The following is an 18,298-nucleotide window of genomic DNA, read 5'->3' as shown; positions in this document are numbered from 1 at the left end:
TTTGGTCCTACACAAGACAGTGATTTGTGAGCTCTATTTGCCAAATAAATTATTGTCTTTCTTCTGTGTTTCACTGAGCTCACACTAGGATCATTCCCATTAAGCTCACAGTGTCTCTTAACCCCTAATGAGTAGAATTTTAGTTCTTTAGTTTACTCATCTGCTTCTGGGTGCTGGGCAATTTTAACTCCTGGTTTTGCCCTGAGGTATCCTGGTGTGAGACCTGGAAGCATTCTGCAAAAGGGAGATCCCAAAACTGCCTTATAAATAGCAAATGCATAGAAATTAATATGTGGGGTTGTTACCAAAGTAAGAAATAAACCCATGTTCAGCAGTAGAGCTGGAATTTGTCTCTACAGCTGCCACCACTGCTAATCCCTGGGGTGAGCAGGTTCCAGAAGCCACCCTGACCATGTGTCCCACCATCACTGACATAGAAAGCTCCCCCGGCACTTCCGTGTGACAGAGTAGCAGTTATTTACAGGAAACACTTCCAGACACCAGAGCCCGACCTCTGGGTTTAGGTGACTGCACTTGAAGTGTATTCTGGCCCCACTTAAGCAACTTTAAACACAGTCCCACACAGGGCAGGGAGCACCTGCAGAGCTTTGCAAAACTACTGGGCCCTGAGTCCTCCTCACTGTGGGGAGCCCTGGACCAACCCTTCAAAGGCACTGAAGGTCACCTCAGTGTCAACGAACTGAACTTGGGGACCCCCAAACTCCAGGTTCCCAGATGTCCCCCTCCTCAGCTGCCTCCTGAGCACACACAGGAGCCAGAGCAGGGTCACAGAGCCAGAGAAGTGCCTCTCTGCGTTGTTTTGTAGGTCTTAGAGCTTAAATCCCTGCAGCTGTGGGTCCGGCACTTCTAAGAGGAGGTTGGCAACCATACGGTAATGCACCCCTTCAGGAGATCTCCTTCTCATTTCCTCCTTGGAGCTGTACCAGGATGGCCCAGTGGAAGCTGACACAGGCAGCAGGTGAGTTAAGAAGTGTCTCTGCCATGGTACAGACCATCCCTGCTCTTTATCTTGTGACAGCAACATCCTGTGGGCAGCAGTTTGCTATGAACTGTGTGGCAGACTTGGGAGGACAAGGCTGATCTGCTGGTTTGCTTGTTAAAGTGAAGAGGAGCTGGTGCTCAGTCAGGGAAAAACCTGTCTGTAATGTGTTCCACTTGTAAACCTTACTGCAGGAAAGGTCTTTTCTGGCCTTGTGTTTTGCCAGGAGGAAATTAAGCCAGCAGTGTATTTTATCCCATTTTGGTACTGCCAAGTGCTGTCTGAACTGGGAACTGGCAGCAGACACATCACCAGAGTTTTACCTGGTGCTCCAGAAAGGTGGACTTGAGCAAAACAATACTTAGGGATTAACTCCTGCTGGGCAGTTCTGACCCCGGGAAGGTGCAGTAGAGGTCTGGGTTCCCTTTGGGTGTGTTGGACCTTACCTGTAGCCTCTGGTTTTGAGCTGAGTGTGGAGGGATCAACACCCCCTGCTTTCCTGGGACCAGTGTGAGAGCGGGAGGCACGGACATCCCAGCCTGTTTGTAATGTGGACAAACTCTTGGACAAAGTAATTTGTTGGAAAATAGTCTTTGGGACATGAAGACAATCACCTGTATCCCAAGGTTGTTCCAGGTGAGTCAGAGCACATTTTATTTTCTAGTTACCTGTGCACAAAGCTACTACTAACCACATTTCCTACAGCTGGGAAAGCACCCATGCAGGCAAAGGTTCCTTCTGTACTTACACTGCACTGACCCTGAAGCTGCACAAAGGCACACGAGGAAATTAAATTGATTTTTCTCCATTTTCATGTGTAAGGGATGGAATTAGTACGTCTTACTCCTCAGGCCCCATTGTGATTTGTGTCTTGGAAATTCTGTTGCCTTGGTATGTGATGTCTTCTGGGCTCTGGGTGGGAAAGCAATAGTTTTCCAAAACTGCTGTGCAGGGATTTTATCTTTTTCTCTTTCATGTTTTCTTTCAAACGCTTCTCTTACACAAAACCCACAGAGAGAGTTCCAGGCAGCGTCCACCCATATGAAACCAGACATTTTTTCCACAATCTTTTTATAGATTTGATAATATTTAACTCGGCATGCCTTAAAAATGTATGGAGTACATAAAATTCATTATAAATGTCACCAAATGGGCCAATGGCTTTTTAATATCACTGCCACAAGACTGCATTTTAACCTATTTCCTGTCTGGATCCATTCCAGTGGCAATTCCAGGAGGGGAATATATTTAGTCTATATTTACTTAGTCTGTTTAACTTTCAGTTAGTGTCTTTGGCTGATCCCGTGGCCGTGCTATTTTGGGATGATTTATACAATATTTACATTAAATTCTGCTAATATTTCCTTGCCTCTTGAAGTCGGATTACACTATTTACATCTCAAAGGCCCAAGCTGGAGGAATAAGCAGCTGTTCCAGGCACCAGAGAGAATTTAGTGTAGGGGAGGCTGCCAGCAATGAGACCATGAGTCTGAAATACTTGTGGAGGAATTATTTAGGATTGGACCAGTCCTCCATGAAGGAAGGGGGAATCATGGAATGGTTTGGGTTGGAAGGGACTTTAAAGACTGTCTAGTTCCAAACCTCCTGCCATGGGCAGGGACACCTTCCACTGTCCCAGGCTGCTCCCAGCCCTGTCCAATCTGGCCTTGGACACTCCCAGGGATGGGGCAGCCACAGCTTCTTTGGGAAACCAACTCCAGGTGTGAGGTTGTTCCCCTCATAGAGAAGAATTTCTTCCCAATATCTAATTAAATCTGCCCTTTTTCAGCTTGAAGCCATTGCCCTTTGTCCTGTCACTATGCACTCTTGTCCAAAGCCCCTCTCCAGCCCTCTTGGAGCCCCTTTGAGCACTGGAAGGGGCTCTAAGATCTCTCTGGAGCCTTTTCTTCTCCTGGCTGAACAACCGCAGCTCTTTCAGCCTGTCTTCACAGGAGAGAAGCTCCAGCCCTCTGAGCATCCTTATGGCCTCCTCTGGACTTGCTCCAGCTGATCCATGTCCATAGATCAGAGGGAATTCCCTTCACGTCTCCAGTGGTGGAGCAAAGCCCTCAGCTGAAGGCAACGAAGTGTCTCTCTTACTCTGGCCTCTGTGTGGTGTGGCAGGAGAAGCAGGACAATGGTCCTGAGCTGTGTGATTGAGCCTTTACAAAGCTGAGAGAAACCTTCAAATCAAAGGTTGGATGCTGAGGTCGTATTCTTTACAGCAAACAAACAAACAAAAAAGTAGGTTTTGGATTTATAACAAAAATTAAGACCAAACAGATTCAGCATCACTTAATTTGACTGCAAACATGCATCACAGTTGGAGAGGAAAACATTCTTCTCTGCATGAATGGAAATTTATCTTCAGGATTGACCTGTGCAGTAATGAAGCAGCAAATGGATGAGATCAAAGTGCACTGAGCCAACCACCCTCAATCCCAACAATATTTGGCAGAACAAATGATTCTCCTGCATTGAAGGCACAATGTAATTTAGTGGTCCAGGGAAGAAATCCAAATAATGAAAATATTTGACAGCTACTCTTACTTGGGGGGGCGAAGAATCCAAATTAGCTGGAATTTCAGGCTATAATGATTCTCAGAGGACTCTACAGACTTTTTAAGTATAGAGGATGGTTCCAACAGATTCTTAATGGCTTGAAACTCTGGAAGCAAATCTTGCTTTGAAAGCCAGTGAAACTTTAGGATGAATAAATATTTTTTTTCTTTTTACTCAATTTAGTTCTCATTTTCAAGTCCATGAATTGTCTATAGTTCATGAACAAAACGTTTCAAGTCTTATATCCTTGCTAATCCACTCTAACACTGGGCTGAAGGACATTCATTGTACTTTAAAAATGTCTCATTTGCAAGGTTACTCACTTCAATACTAAGAAAAACTTCATCAGTAGTAAGAAAAACGTACCTGTGGATAAATAATCTGTCATCCAGAAGGATTTTGTTGGCCTTGGAACAGATCAAATGACATACAAAAAAAGAATAAAGGGCAGAGCCAAAGCCAGAACTGAAGCAGAAATTCCTGTGATTCAGAATGCTCACGAAATAGAAAGTCTTTCTGGCATGGAGAGCACAAAGCAAAGTACAAGGCAGACAGATAAAACCTCTCTGGCTCCTCAAGTTCATTGTCATGAAATATTCTGAACCACGGGGGTGGGAGGAAAAAAAAAGAAGAGTTCAACTGAATCATTTCTGTTTTCTAGGAACAAGGGGGTGAGATTGCTAAAGAGCATTTTTAGCTCAGATGAATCAATAAACCAGACCAGGGTATGGGATAATGGAACTTCTAACCACTGCAGGTGTGAGGTGGTAACAGAGTGTTAACCAAGCCTTTCCTAAAAGCTTTTGCTGACTCGGTCACTGATAATCCCAGTCTGGGATACTTGGGCTGATTTATGGGCACTGAGAGGATGATGTGAGTTAAATCATCTAAACTGTACCTGCTTGGTAACCCCTCTGAAATACCAGGGTGTGTTTACATTACCCATCACACAGGGCACCAAACAGGTGCCAGATTACTTTGTCAGAAGTTTAATTTTCCCTAAAAGGCCACAGAGATGATGTGCAGTGTGAAAATGAGCATCTGTCCCTGAGTATGACACAAGGACAGCCCTGGCAGGGGGTTTCTCTGAGGGCAGACACACACACACACCACTGGGACCAAGCCTCTGCCAGGGCAGCAGTGCTCATTCAGGACAACTGACACCACCTTTTTAGTCCACACATGATTCAAATCCTTAAAAAAACTAGAAACTATTAAGTGTTACTATATTAATTGTTTTAGATGGTTTTTGCACTGATCACATGCATATTGTACCTGTACTTCATGCTCAGCCTCAAAATGATGGTAACCACCAGGTCAAATCACTAAAACAATCTAAAAATCAGTGGAGTTCAGAGTTTTGTGGATGATTTAGAAAAACAAAATCTGAGGAAACTGTGCCTGTAAGTCCTGTGTGTGCTGATCTCAGTGCATGTTTAGATTTTTAGCACCAGTTGACCATAGCATAATGAAACACAAGTTCATGTCTGTAGTCTCTTTATTAGTGTTTTTTATGTGATGTTCATACAGTTGAAGGCAGTTACTGAGCTCTAAGTAGGAACATCTGGGAAGAAAATAATTTTCCATGTACATTGAAGTGTGCTGGGCAACAGCAGCGTTTGGGAAGGACAGAGTGGAAAATGTACACGTCTGGATAAAATACACTCAGTCCCCTTGGGCAAGGGCAGCTCCTGGAGGGCAGAGAGATTTATTCCTGCAGGTCCTGTCTGCCTGTGGAGACACTTCTCCATCCTGGTGGGCTGTTTCCACTTCCCCACGTCATCTTTCCTACTGGTAATGGCTCCTTGGCTTCCCCCTGCCCCGAGCTGAGCCAGGGCTGCCACCGGCTCCTTTTGCCATCATTTTTCTGCACAGCCCAAGGAGAGAACAGGGACAGAGACACAGAGTGACGCTGCTGCTTCACCTGCATCCTGGAGATGCTGCTCTTCCTCCAGTGGGCTTTTGGTTTGCTTCAAATTCTCACTTTTTTTCTGTCTTATTTTGATTAGTTTCATCCAACTTGTTGAAAACAAAGTTAAGGTGATGACTGCTCTAAATTAGGTGTGCACATTGTCTGAACTCAGTGTCTTACAAACACTGTCCTCGTGACATAAACCTGTAACTTCAATGTTATAGAAATCACCAGAAAACTCAGCTTTGATTTAGAAATTATTTTAAAAATGAGAAACGATCATTTTTTTAGTCTAAACTTTTTTCGACTAGTCAAATACTTTTATTCTATTGTTTTTTGGGTTTTTTTAAATTTCCTGTCAGATCAGCCCTGATGAATAAATCCAGATTGCAAATTGGGAAATATTTTTCCTGAAGACGTAAGATTAAACTAAAGCCAAGGAGGCACTGGCTGTAGGCCTGGTGTTTAGAACACCAGCCTTTTGTTTGTTATGGGCATCCACACACCAGCCTTTTGTTTGTTATGGGCATCCACACACCAGCCTTTTGTTTGTTATGGGCATCCACACTCACAACTTTCTTTTCCATCAGGCTGTCGCATTCTTTCTCCTAAGACTGGGTATCCCACCAAGGTTCTTCTTCCTGAACCATCCTTCACAAGCAGTTTCACAGCACTTCACCACTTTTCCCATCTGTCTGAAATCCTTCCACAATAGCAAAATAGCATTGCCTTTGTCTTCAGCAGACTTAGCAGTGGGCAAGCCCACAAACCTAATCTGAAGCCTGTTGTATGAATATCAGAAGGGATGAGGATGGCTCTTAAACGTGTATTTTGTTGGATATCACTTTGACATGTGAGATGTAAAGGCTGTGAGAGAAACAGACTTTAATCTCTTCGGCCAGCAGGAATTGAACATATGCCTTTTAAAATTGCCCCCTCCTAGGAACACATGTAAACTTGCAAGTCAGGAAATAATAGAGAGACAATTATTCATCCGAGTATTAATACTTCTTCTGATATTATTGTTTTTATTTTTGTGGAGCACAGCTTACTTTGGACCAGGCCAGCATTTGGAAGCTCTCCATCCCCAGATCTGATATCCAAAACAGGAAGCGGATTTGACAGGCACATGCAACACTATAGGCAAACACAAAGCACCACCGTAAAGGGCTGGCTCCAGACCAGCTTTGTATGTGATGTTGAAACATTTGGTGTTCTGCTTAAGGTTTCTGCGAGGAAACATCTGTGAGATTCTGCTGCAGATAACACAAAATGTTTGATCAATCCTTGTTCACCTAGAGAGGCACTGGGAAAGGCTTCACTGGAGAATGAAAATGTGCCTCGTGTTGGGATAGCCTGGGTGACCTGAGGCTTGCAGGGCTGTTTGCATCCCCTTGCTGAGGGTCCTCTCACCATTTGCTTCATCCATCTCCTCTCCCCTGGCTGTCACAAATATCTAAACAGGATTTTTGTTTTAAAGAGCCTTTTGCAACCTCTTTATCCCATGCAGATCAATAGATTATTTAGCCCACTGACTGAAGCAGAAGTCATTGAAATGATTTCTAGCCAACTGGCAAATGCATTCCAGCTCTCTTTAATAGAGAAAGCCAAACAGAAATAGAAGGATGAAAGTCAGTGCAAAAAAACCCCCAAAAACTACTCAGTGCAAACTCTGCTCGCACTGCAAGGTTCTCCTTCTCCTGATAAACACCACAGCCTGATATACAACAGAGCTTGGTACTGCTTGGCCCTCCTGTGACATTGCTCCAGCAACCTCTCAGTGATTAAAATAAGGCTCCTATCCCCAGGCAGGGTCAAACAGCCCTTGGCACCAGCCTGTGGATCACCAGGAGTTCAGGCTGCCACAGTGGTGTAAATGAAACTGAAGCTCACAAAACCTTTCTTTTTATTTTCCCCCAACAAAATTCAATAGAGAAGTGACAGTTTTTCCTCCCTCTGAAAATCTGTGCTAATGGACACTCTGGGTTTGGTTTTCCTGCTTGCCTGATGCTGGGCCACACAGGACCAGAAAAGCACAGTGTATGTATTCCAAATGCCACCATGCTGCCACTGAAGCTGAGAATTGACAATGTGGCAGCACAGAAATATCTCCAGTATTTAACTAATGTTCCCTTAAGCAGCAGGCCAAGTATTTCCAAAAGAAGATTATGTGGTTTGTCCCCTCCTGTAATAAGAAGAAAACAAATCTGTTGGACATGATGCTCTCCCCATACTGACTTGACACCTTTTCTATAATTATCCCTGTCTGTGGCTGCAAATGCCCCTAGAGTAGGTGCCTTATCTCGCCTTAAACGTTGTCACTTAGCAACTGAGGTCAAAAATGCAGAGATTGGTGAAGAGCAGTCGCTGCTCCTGAACACATGTAATGTGTTTTCTTCTACCTTCCATGGCATCGTTTGTTTTTCTCAAATACTTGAAACAGTGAGAGCTGAACAACTGGTAGAAACAGAGGAATGTTCTTGGCAGCAGAAACTTCTGCTTCAGGAGCCAGGTATGGTCCTCCCAATAGTCTGTGTTGCTCCCATATTGGCTGGAAGGTCTCTCCTGTGAGCATGAGCCCTTTCCATCTCTATTCCATGTGCTGTTTTGTGATATCCAAAAGCCTGTTCCCATTCCAGCACCAAGCAAAGCACGGCTAAGGGGTTTGCAAGAGCACACGTGGAGCTTCCCAGCCAAGCTGGGTACCTGTGTACACAAACGAAGTGCTTGTGTTTGCACAACTGGCATTTAGTAAAACTGTCCTAAGGACATTTTGGTAACGGGTTCCAGCCTTAGTTTAGCACAATGTTTATCTGTGCTGCTAAAGAGAAGGTCAGAGCACCACACCAGGAGGAACTTGTGTTGTTTCTTTACTGTGCTCATTCCATGTCACTTTTTGGAGAGATTCTTGTTTATCTTATGTCTCTCAATCACAAGTTGCCTTAGCAACAGTCAGACTGCGAATGCATAGAGGAGCTGCAATTAAACCACATTTGCACCTTATTTTTCCCACAGAACTTGCAGAGGTACACAAGCAACACCTTTCCTCGTGTGGTATTGAGAGAGATTTAGAACCTTACAAACTACACAAGTCAAAAAGGCAGCATAGTTTGGAGGGGATGTCTGTTCCAGTGGCCATAGCTTTTATAGGTGTAAATTAGGGAGTTCAGGTTGCAAAGGCTTTGGCGGCAGGAGTTGCTTTGTGTGGGCATTGCGCAGCACACTGTGAGGTCTGAGCATTATCAGAAAATGGAGGTGAAGTCTAATTGCTGCACTTTTCTTCAGTATCAGCAAATGGCTCTTTTCTCCAACAGTTAATTAAGTCAGCATAGGAAGAGGAAAGTTTCATGTGGCTGTAAAGCACCCTCCCCTCTGGACTCCACATTCCGCGTTGAAGTGCCGCGGACAAACTGAATGACAAGTGTTCCCAACACCAGTGTTCTCCCGTGCAGGCTCCAGCACTGGCCACTCACTGCTCCAGGCTCTCCTAAAAAGCCAAATTCTTGGGCTGTGATAAACTGGTAGGGCTGGAACAAGGTCCCAGTATTTAATAACAAGAGTTGGACTTTGCATGTGGCCTGCCCTCAGAGGCTGAAAATGAACACAGGGATTTCATGAGCGCCTTTGCCAAGTAATCCTGGTTTGTCCCTCACATCATTCCTAACATGTTTCAGGTTAAGGGAGAGTATAATACAGCATCAGAATGAAAACACAGTTAGTTTTACTTTTCTCTGAGAGGCTGGCTTACCTGAGTAGGGACTGAGAAAACGTGGAATTCCTCTCTTTGTGCCAAGAAGCATGCTGGGCAGTCAGTGTGGTTTGAAGCCAAAGCTGATGAGAACTGATTGTGTGATTCGAGGGAAGAATTCCTCTGGGGAGGTATTTAGCCCTGCAAAGAAACTTGGGACAAGCAGGATGTTCCCGTAAGCAGGAAGGAATGGGGAACTACGCAAGGCATGAATGCCTCTGGTCACGAGCCATCAAATGATGCAGGACCAAACCAGCAGAACAAAAGTGGCTCAGCTGCAATTGTGATGCCCTGGGCCTGCAAGGCAGCAGAAACAGGGAAAGAAATTCTGCCATTTAAATTCTGATGTGCTTCAAAATTCGTTGTATCAGTGCATAGATTTTCTGCGTTATCCTTTTTGATTCCCTTCTGCAAAGCAAAATTAGGGATTAATCAGCTCCAGAGCGAAAATGTGGTGTGTCTGCACCAAACAAGTGGGCATCCTGAAGGCTGATTTGGCCTGTCCGTAAGGAATGAGGTAGGACAGAATCCTTTAGGGAGCCAGGGGTCAGTGCCCTTTTGGCCATGTTTCTTGGCTCTTCTGGTCTTGGTCTCCACCACACTCATGGAGTTGGTATATTCAGTCCCTGTGCCTTTCATTTGCTGCTCCAAATGCCATTATAGTCCCATTTCGATAGAAAAGCAGATGTCACACTGGAAAACTATGTGCACATTGAAATTATGTGCAAATGTTATAAAAAGTATCCTGTTAATGTATTGTAAAGTCAGTTTAGGCAGACATAACAGACCAGGTGAGCACGTATGCTCTTCTTCATCACCCTAAAACTCAGCGAGGCCACACGATGTACTAGACAAAGCAAAGCTTCTCTTTAGCACTGGTTCCTTATCTCTTGTACGTGCTGTGAACAAACTTTATCCCAATTCCATTTTTGCTCTGTGCTGGGGTTTGAATTCGGGTCATGGAATACAACACATACCTCTTTGTTGTTCTCTTCCTCCTTGTGTTCCTAGTCTTCCGAATGAGACAGTATTTTGGGAATTTAGGCCTTTGACAGGTTTGGGGGTTTGTTTGCATTTTGGTTTGGTTTTTTAAAAATACTTTTGACACTACTTCAAAATATTCCAAGATCAGGGATCTGTAGGCAGAAGATATTGCCAGCATTGACTCTGCTGAGCTTGCCAAGCAGAAAGCAGTGCTGGAAAATGTACAGTTTCATAATTTTCCATCTATTCTATTGAATAATTAACTTGAAATCTCTCTTATGTCTACCACCCAGAAATGTAACTGCAGTAATAAAAAAAAAGGGGGGGGAAGCACCCTCGTGATATAAACCACAGCAAACTGCATGACAGTAACCAAATGTGCAGTGAAGTTGCTCCAGTAAAGCGTTTATTCTCTCTTCCAAGGATAGACTTATTCAGTCCTTGTGTTATAACTGAGATAAAGGATAGGATAACCTAATAGATGGTGCAATTGGATACCTTTTTTTGGTTTGTTTTATTTTGTTATAGCCAATACTGGATATGGTTTAGTGGATCTAATACACCACATTTGTACTGCATTCCAGAAGTAGAGCCATGCTTTGGCATCCCACCATCCAATCCCAACATTACAAACCCAATCTTCCCAACTGTACTTTAGTAGATAAGAACAAAAATGCCCTTCCCAAGAGGCAGCAGATGTGGAATGCTGGATCATAAGGCAGGAGAAGCTGTGCAGGAGCTGGACAGACACCGTCCCCCTTTCGCTGTGCCGGCTGCAGGTCTGGGGAACCGTGGGACAATCTGCAGGAATATGAGATGGGAAACAAAGTGCATTGTATGGGGTGATGGAGCTCTGAAATAAGAGGTGACTTTAATTGAGAACAATGATGGAATTGAAAGAAATCCCACATTTGTTTGGCAATACTATTGATATTGGGAACAGTATTTTAATTCAAAGCCATCTCTCCATCTTTCCACGAGCTCTGCTGTGCCTCTGGGAGACAGCCTTGAGCAGGAACTTGACTTCTCTACTGCTTAGTTTTGATTTTGACTGCAGCATTTTATCTCTTCATGAAAATTGTTGTAATCAGAATGTCCTAGACCCTTTCCCTGCAGTTTGAAGGCAAACTGGGAATGTGGATTGCTGGTGCATTTTGAAGGGGAAATGCTCTGATAATATGAGGTGAAAGGTTTGGATATGAATGAGGTTGATATGAATGCAAATAAAATCTATTAACAAGAAGCTTTGGGTAAACTTCGACTTTTAGATAATGAGAGAGGGATGGGTTGTTTTTTAAAGTACAGAGAAGCACATTTCCCTGATTTCTCTTCTGCCCCAAATGTAAAACATCTTTTCCTGAAATCAGAGTGGTTATTGCATAACCAATGAAAGTAGAATTCCGTTAATAACCTTTGATGATCTCTATTTTAAATTAATCAATAGCACATGGGAAAACCCTGAAATACTGATTTTGTTTCCTCAGACACAAAACTGACCAAATGCCAGTTTAAAATAAAACAAAAGAACTGGCATGTTTTGTAAGTCAACAGTTTTTTATTGCCAATTTATTCCTTGAAGGTGTGGGGCTGCAAAGTTGGGATTGTTAATGGGATGGAGAAGCACAGACTTCAGCTACCTCTTCATTGCAGTGGGTATTGCCAAGCTAATAATGCAGTTACAGGGTGCTGCTTTCAATGAGGGGTTAGTTGTGCCAAAAAAAGAAACACTCATAAATTAGGTCATATATTCATGTTGTCCAATTGTTTCATGTACCAACTTTACTGAGTATTTTCTTTAAGGGTAAAGAATAACCAAGGGTATATTTTACAGACTATTCTTCAAAACAAGTTTCCAAAAATAATAAACACAGGAAAACAAGTTCATATCAGTTATTAAAAACTCAGCTAATAGAATTTAAAGTAAGTAAAGTAAAAAATTTTTTGTAATAGAACAATGGAAAAAATTATCCTTCTTTTCCAGGAGAGCTTTCCATGCTAAATTGCACTCGTGTACAAGAACTGTCAGAATGCTACAGTTTCAGCAGGATGAATGAAGTTTTATATGATAGACTAAAATTTAAACCATGCATATTTTATGACTAAAAAGAAACCATTTATGAAAAAAGAAATCCAACTGCTGGTGAAGGTGAGGTGCAAGGAGTGTCCCTGTGCCAACAGCAATTGTTCTCATTGCTTCAGAAAGGGGGAACAAGCTCCCAGGGAGCTGTTCCTGTTTCCTTGCCCTTCAGTTCTCGGATGGAAAGCACAAACTGTGTCCATCGATTGCTTTGCAGGTACATTTACTGTATACATTTCCAATCATCAAACCAAAGGCTGGGATTTGCTTTCTGTCCAATAATCCTCATTTTCTCTGAAATGGGAACTATTGATCCCTTATATTTCACTTTAATCCAGACTCTTTATTGCTGAACAAGTACTTTGAAATGTGGCTGTAGGATCATTCTTTCTAAATTAGAGTTTCTCTGCTTGGTTTCTTTCCTGATACAGGTAACTAGTCAAAGCAGAAGTGTTCTTCACATTGAAAACAAACAAAAAAACCCATCTTTTTTTTATTAATGCTCTAAAGTCTAGTTCTTGAGTTTAAGATGAATGCACAGAGTCTCTATGCAATGTATCCTTCAATGCTTAGTAGGCCATATGAAGAGACTTTAAAGAACATTCTAAGTAGCAACCCAAGCATCACAGAGGCCTGAACTGTCCACCTAAATTAACTCAAATGCTTATGAGGAATGGCTACAGTGCTAAATGTTCTGAATTTCCACCTATTCATCCAGTACCAACCGAGCTCAGAGCAAACTAGGCTGGAGACTGGGGACAGTAGAGGTACAGCAGCACAAGACTTCTGGTTTATATCCTCAGTAATACTCAGGACAGGATTAACTGGCAAGGCAGGACACAATTAAGTTGATCTAGAGATACTAGTACTGCTGCCTCACTCAACAAATCCTCTTTCTGTCATATTAATTATTTACTGAAGCCATTTGCTACTTAAACTGTGAAAGCTGAAACGCATCTGTGAATTTTCCTTTTAATCTTTGGCTAAGGATTTTGTAGTAGATAATCCAGCAGAGTGTGTATGGTGGGTCTGTGATTTCTGATGCCAAATGTATCTGTGAATGAACTTCGCAGCTCTGAAAACACAGAGCTCTTTACAATTATTTGCCAAAAAAGCAATTACAAGCTGTTTGGAGGCTGGTACTTATGCAGTCTCCTTTTATGTTATTGTTAGCTTTAAAGGGAATTCATCACAGGGTGAAGCAGAGCTCCCATCCAGAGTTCAGTCAGAATGCTGGAACATGTTTGCACCCCTCAGCACATGGATGGAAATGTTCAGTTGAAGCAATGCAGGTGGTCAGACTGTGCCCTGGATCACACCAATTCCCAGGGCTTCCCCCAGCCCTGGGCAGCTGCCTGCTGTTCCCACACAGGAACAGGGATTAGTCCAGGGACTGTGCCTTAATCACAGCCTTTCCAAAGGGAGTTTCTGTCTGTGGATGCTCCCCTCTGTGGAGTGTCAGTGCTGCAGAGGAACGAGTCCTTCTCAAGTCCCCAGCACAAGCGAGGCAGTTAAGGAGTGACACTCTGCAGGCTCCACACACTCATCTGTTTCTCTATTCCAACTCCAGGTTATTGCTGCTCTCAGTGGAATTTAATTCAGTCCATGGGAAGGCTGAGTGATAGTTAAATTTGCATTCTGCACCTAAAATCTTGTTGGAATGACTGCAGACTGGCTGGTGCTGGCTGTAGGAAGAACTATTTCATAATGGGAACACAGATGTCCTCAGCAAAAATTAAAAAAGCTCATCAAAACTTCCTTTGCTGCCCAGTGAAAAACGCTCCTTGAGATATAGAAAATCACATTTTTAAATGGAAGTGAAACCAAAGTATCTTGTATCACGTTAACAAAGGTGTCTTTTTTGCCACATGGAACTGTTTGTTATCATGAAAAGACTTCATTGCCTTCATTGTTCCATTCTCTTGTAATATTTTCAGTAGTAATAACAGCAAGGGCAATCATTAATGCTTTGCACTTCCAGGAGGGCTTTATAAATGAGAGGCTTCAAGGTTTTTTTTTCCTATTTTTTCCGCTGTTCTCTCTTTCACTTGGACCTTTCCATTTTGTTCAGTGGAGGCTGAAGGTCTCCAGCTTGGCACTGAAGGACCCTCCTGGGTGAAGGGCAGCTGTCTCTCAGATTTAAAAAACACAAGTCTTTTCCTTGGACACTCCAGCCTGGAGTGTTTGGCTCTGTCCAGGCAAAGAGTTAATCCTTATTCTACAGAAACCATTGGGAAGTTGAAAAATACGACAGTGAAGTAACAGCAAAATACAGCACGTGAGGAGGATGAGAGAGAACATTGTATTTTCCAATGTTTTTTTTTCTGTTGTTGCACCAGAAGAGGAGAGGTGAAAAACTCCGGATCGCTCCCTTTTGTGCTTGCACCTGAGCACTGCAGCATTAGCAAGGAGGAAGAACAGGCAGACCCCTGGACTGATGAGACAGCAGATGTGAGAAAGCATGGAGCGAAAGAACAGCCAAAACAGTGAGAAAGAAATGAAGCAGTTTTGTTCTTTTTTTAAATTTTAATGAGGCTGGTGTTAATACACTGGGGCCTCATTAGCAGCTTACAGACGGCACTGAAGCTGGCCATCTCAAAGCAGCAGCTCTGCCTTTGCTCTTGGTGGACACTTTGAGGGACGTGGTACCGCAGGACCAGGCACAGCCAGCCCGTGGCACTGGTGACATCTAGAGGACTCCAGCTCTCGGCACCAGCCACAGCTTCGCGCAGGGGAAGGATGGGCTTCCCGGCCGTGGGCCATCTCCTGCTGCCAGCTGAGCTCATCTCACAGTGATGTGGCAGAGGACAACATTAAAAATCTCTCCGTGTGCACATGTAACTGCCCCTGAGGAAACTCTCCACTGTAGTTTCAGATTTCATTAACTGAGGGTGTAAATTGCACTACTGCAAGCAGGGAATAGGCCAAAACCTGCTACTTCACTGCTGTGATTGACTTATCAGGAGCCTGTGTCTGGGGAAGCTCTGACACCATCCCCACAGCTGGGGTCGAGTGACAGTGTGTGACACAGAGCAGATGCAGCTGCTGTGCTCTGGGAGCATTTCCCCTGTTCCCTTCCCAGTCACTTGATGGTATCTTGCCCTGGAAGCAGTGCACAAATAATCAGATCACATAATTATGACCACAACTGCAGCTACAGTGCATCGATGCCTCTATTTCCTGCAGTCCTAATGACAAGCAGGTGTCAGGCAACATGAAAAAATACACAGAGAAGGTGTAAGTGGGAGCTCCAACTGCTCTGCAGGGCTGCTGCTTCCCAGCTCTTGTGGGAACGTCACTGCAGTACCTTCCTGAGAGCCTGGGTTTGCTCAGCCTCCGTGGTCCTGGCAGCTCCCACTCTCCCTTGGCTCTGGAGTGTGTTGGCACAGAGGTTCAGTGGCAGAGCTGCCAGGCTGCTCCAGGGCTTGCTGGAAGTGGGGACACCAGCCTTCCCCATGTCCCCTGTCCTGTGCAGCCAGCGGTGCTTTCGTGTTCTGTGCTTTTTTCACCAAGAAAAGTAGATCCCTTGTTTCTCTGACATTTTCTCCTTTAAAGATGCATGAGAACAGTGAAGACTAGCAGGCAAAGTCAGCCTGACCCAGTGCTTCAATGGCAAATATTAAACTGCAGCGCTCAGAGAAATTATGAAATCTCTACTGGTAGAATTTAACAACCTACTTACACTGGAGCCAACCAGGACAGATTTATAAAGCTGTAAAATCAGCTAATTCTGTTTTAAATTATTTCAGAACCTGAACAGCACAAGCTGTCTTTTAAAATCAAAGGGCAAATTTGACATTAAAAAATGAGATTATACATTGTAGCCAAAATTAAATGCTGTTGACCCAATCATATAACAAGTATTTGTGAGGAATAGCAGGGACAAGGATTTCTGGGATCGTTTCCACTCAAAGAGAAAATTGATGGTAGTCTCCATTTCTCTCAACCCTCCAGACCATGCTATTCTAAAAGTCCTCTTCCACATGACATCCTTCCATGCCCACAATACCTCCCTGCTACTTGTTTGCCCTTTCTCTTGCTCACAAAGTGCTGTGGGACCATCAGTGCCCAAATCAGCTGGGTCCTTGTTTGCAGAGTGTTTCTCAGAAACCCCCTTGGGCTGCAGAGTCAGGCCTGGGACTTGCCACACTTCAGGTTTTAGTCACTCAAACCAGAGGTCTGTAATTGCTCCATCGCTAAGGCTGACAGAGCAGTGTGTAGCCCTGTTACCCACTTCAGTTCAGCCTTGTGTTAATTCCGTGAATAAGAGCACTGACATACGATACAGGGTTTGCAGCACGGAGCTTTTAACCAAAGCAGGATGCTGGCTGAACTCCAGGACATACAGTTGTTCTCTGCTTATTACACTAAACATGCAGTTATGTTATCCAAACTGTACATCTGAGTAAGAGTTTGCTACTTCAGCTGAAACGCTTTGCTCAGATCTTACTTGCTTTTTCCAAAAGGTTGTGTGATGTCTTCAGACACTGATTCAGAGATGAGTGTTCGTGTCCTACTGCTTTAATTAGTCACATGGACTGAGGAACGCGCTTGCTGTGAAGCAGCACAGGCTGGCTTCAACCTTCTCCTTCAGAAAGGCGACTCGTGCTCCTTTAGGATACGAGGACAGCCGCGGCATTGGAAGGACGATCGCTGAAGGAATTGCATGTTTCACAGGGAACACGGTCATTGCCAACCGAGTTTTCTAAGTGCTCGCCCTTGCTGCTGGCCGGGGCTGTCTGTGAGTCCCTTATCGCCCCGATGCGAGCGCTGTTATTGCAGCATCGCTCGCCCCGGCTCTCGTTCCTGCCGCAGGCGCTATCTCAATGCGTGAAACCACACGGGCTTGTTTTTTCCTACCCGGGTTGATAAGAGCCAACAGATGTCAGTGCAGCCTGAACAACACGGGGCCGTGCTCTGTTCAGGGCTCTGCTCCTGCAGAAACATCCCCGGGTGGGAGTTCCGCCGTCGGATGGCTGCGGATACCTGGGCGAGGGGGAGAGCGGCGCCCAGAACAGTATCGGTGTGTTAGGGGAGGCTGCACAGGCTCTCACAGCTAAAAATACCCGCCCAAGTATTTTTAAAAACACGTTCGAGGGTCCTTATAAACACACGGACTTTGTTGACAGAACAAGACCGCTCATTTATGTTGTGTATTATCCTTGAAAACCTGCTCTGTTTGTGCAGGGAGTCCCATGACAACCTCGGCTTGCTGAGGGTGCCACAATGATCTCAACAACAAATGTGTCCCTTTATCTGCTGGAGAGGGACAGAGGGGAAGCAGGAAGTATCTGCAGGCTGTAGGGAAAGCAGTTAAGAAATGCGAATAAACTGCTTTATCAAAATATTGCTTTGCTGTTTTCGCAAGTGCAATCCCAGTGGCTTTCTAGCCCAGCTCAGGGCGCCTCTTCTATGCCAAGTTAATGCCAGATTTGTGTGTAAAGCCCAGCAAAATCAGTGGAATTGGCTCAGTCATCTGGTTAAGTAATGTCTGAATGGAGGGGATTTGACAATGGGATTTACTCTTTTCCACCTGAAGCCATAAATACGTTTTCAGGTGGCAGCTCTAGGACAGAGAAGGCCGCTCTAGAGAACCTCACACATGGTCTGGGGGGGGGGGGGGAAAGGAAGTGAAAATATTTTGATATCCCTAAAAGAAAACTTGGGCATGAAGCCACAAACCGAGATAATCAGGGGAAAACCAACCATTACGATAGCCAAGGGGAAAGGTAGCAAGTTTTATTGTATTTGAGACTGAAAAGTTTGTACTTTGGAGCTTGGATGGTGATACTGGCTGGTTCTGTGCCTGATCTTCTATCCCTCGCTGCATTGTCAGGACCAGAGAGAGGACAAATGCTGGATATGGGGATGAAAGATCTCATGGAAATCACCGTGTGATAACACACCTCTGCATAAAGTTAATCAGGATATGAATAAGTCAGATGTTTATCTATTCAGCTACACACCACACACAGTGAAGTGCAGAGCTTTGCTCCTGGAGTCCAGGACTTATCC

Source organism: Corvus cornix, chromosome 20, assembly GCF_000738735.6.
Source record: "Corvus cornix cornix isolate S_Up_H32 chromosome 20, ASM73873v5, whole genome shotgun sequence".
Taxonomy (NCBI): Eukaryota; Metazoa; Chordata; class Aves; order Passeriformes; family Corvidae; genus Corvus; species Corvus cornix.
Note: the sequence above shows the minus strand (reverse complement) of the source record.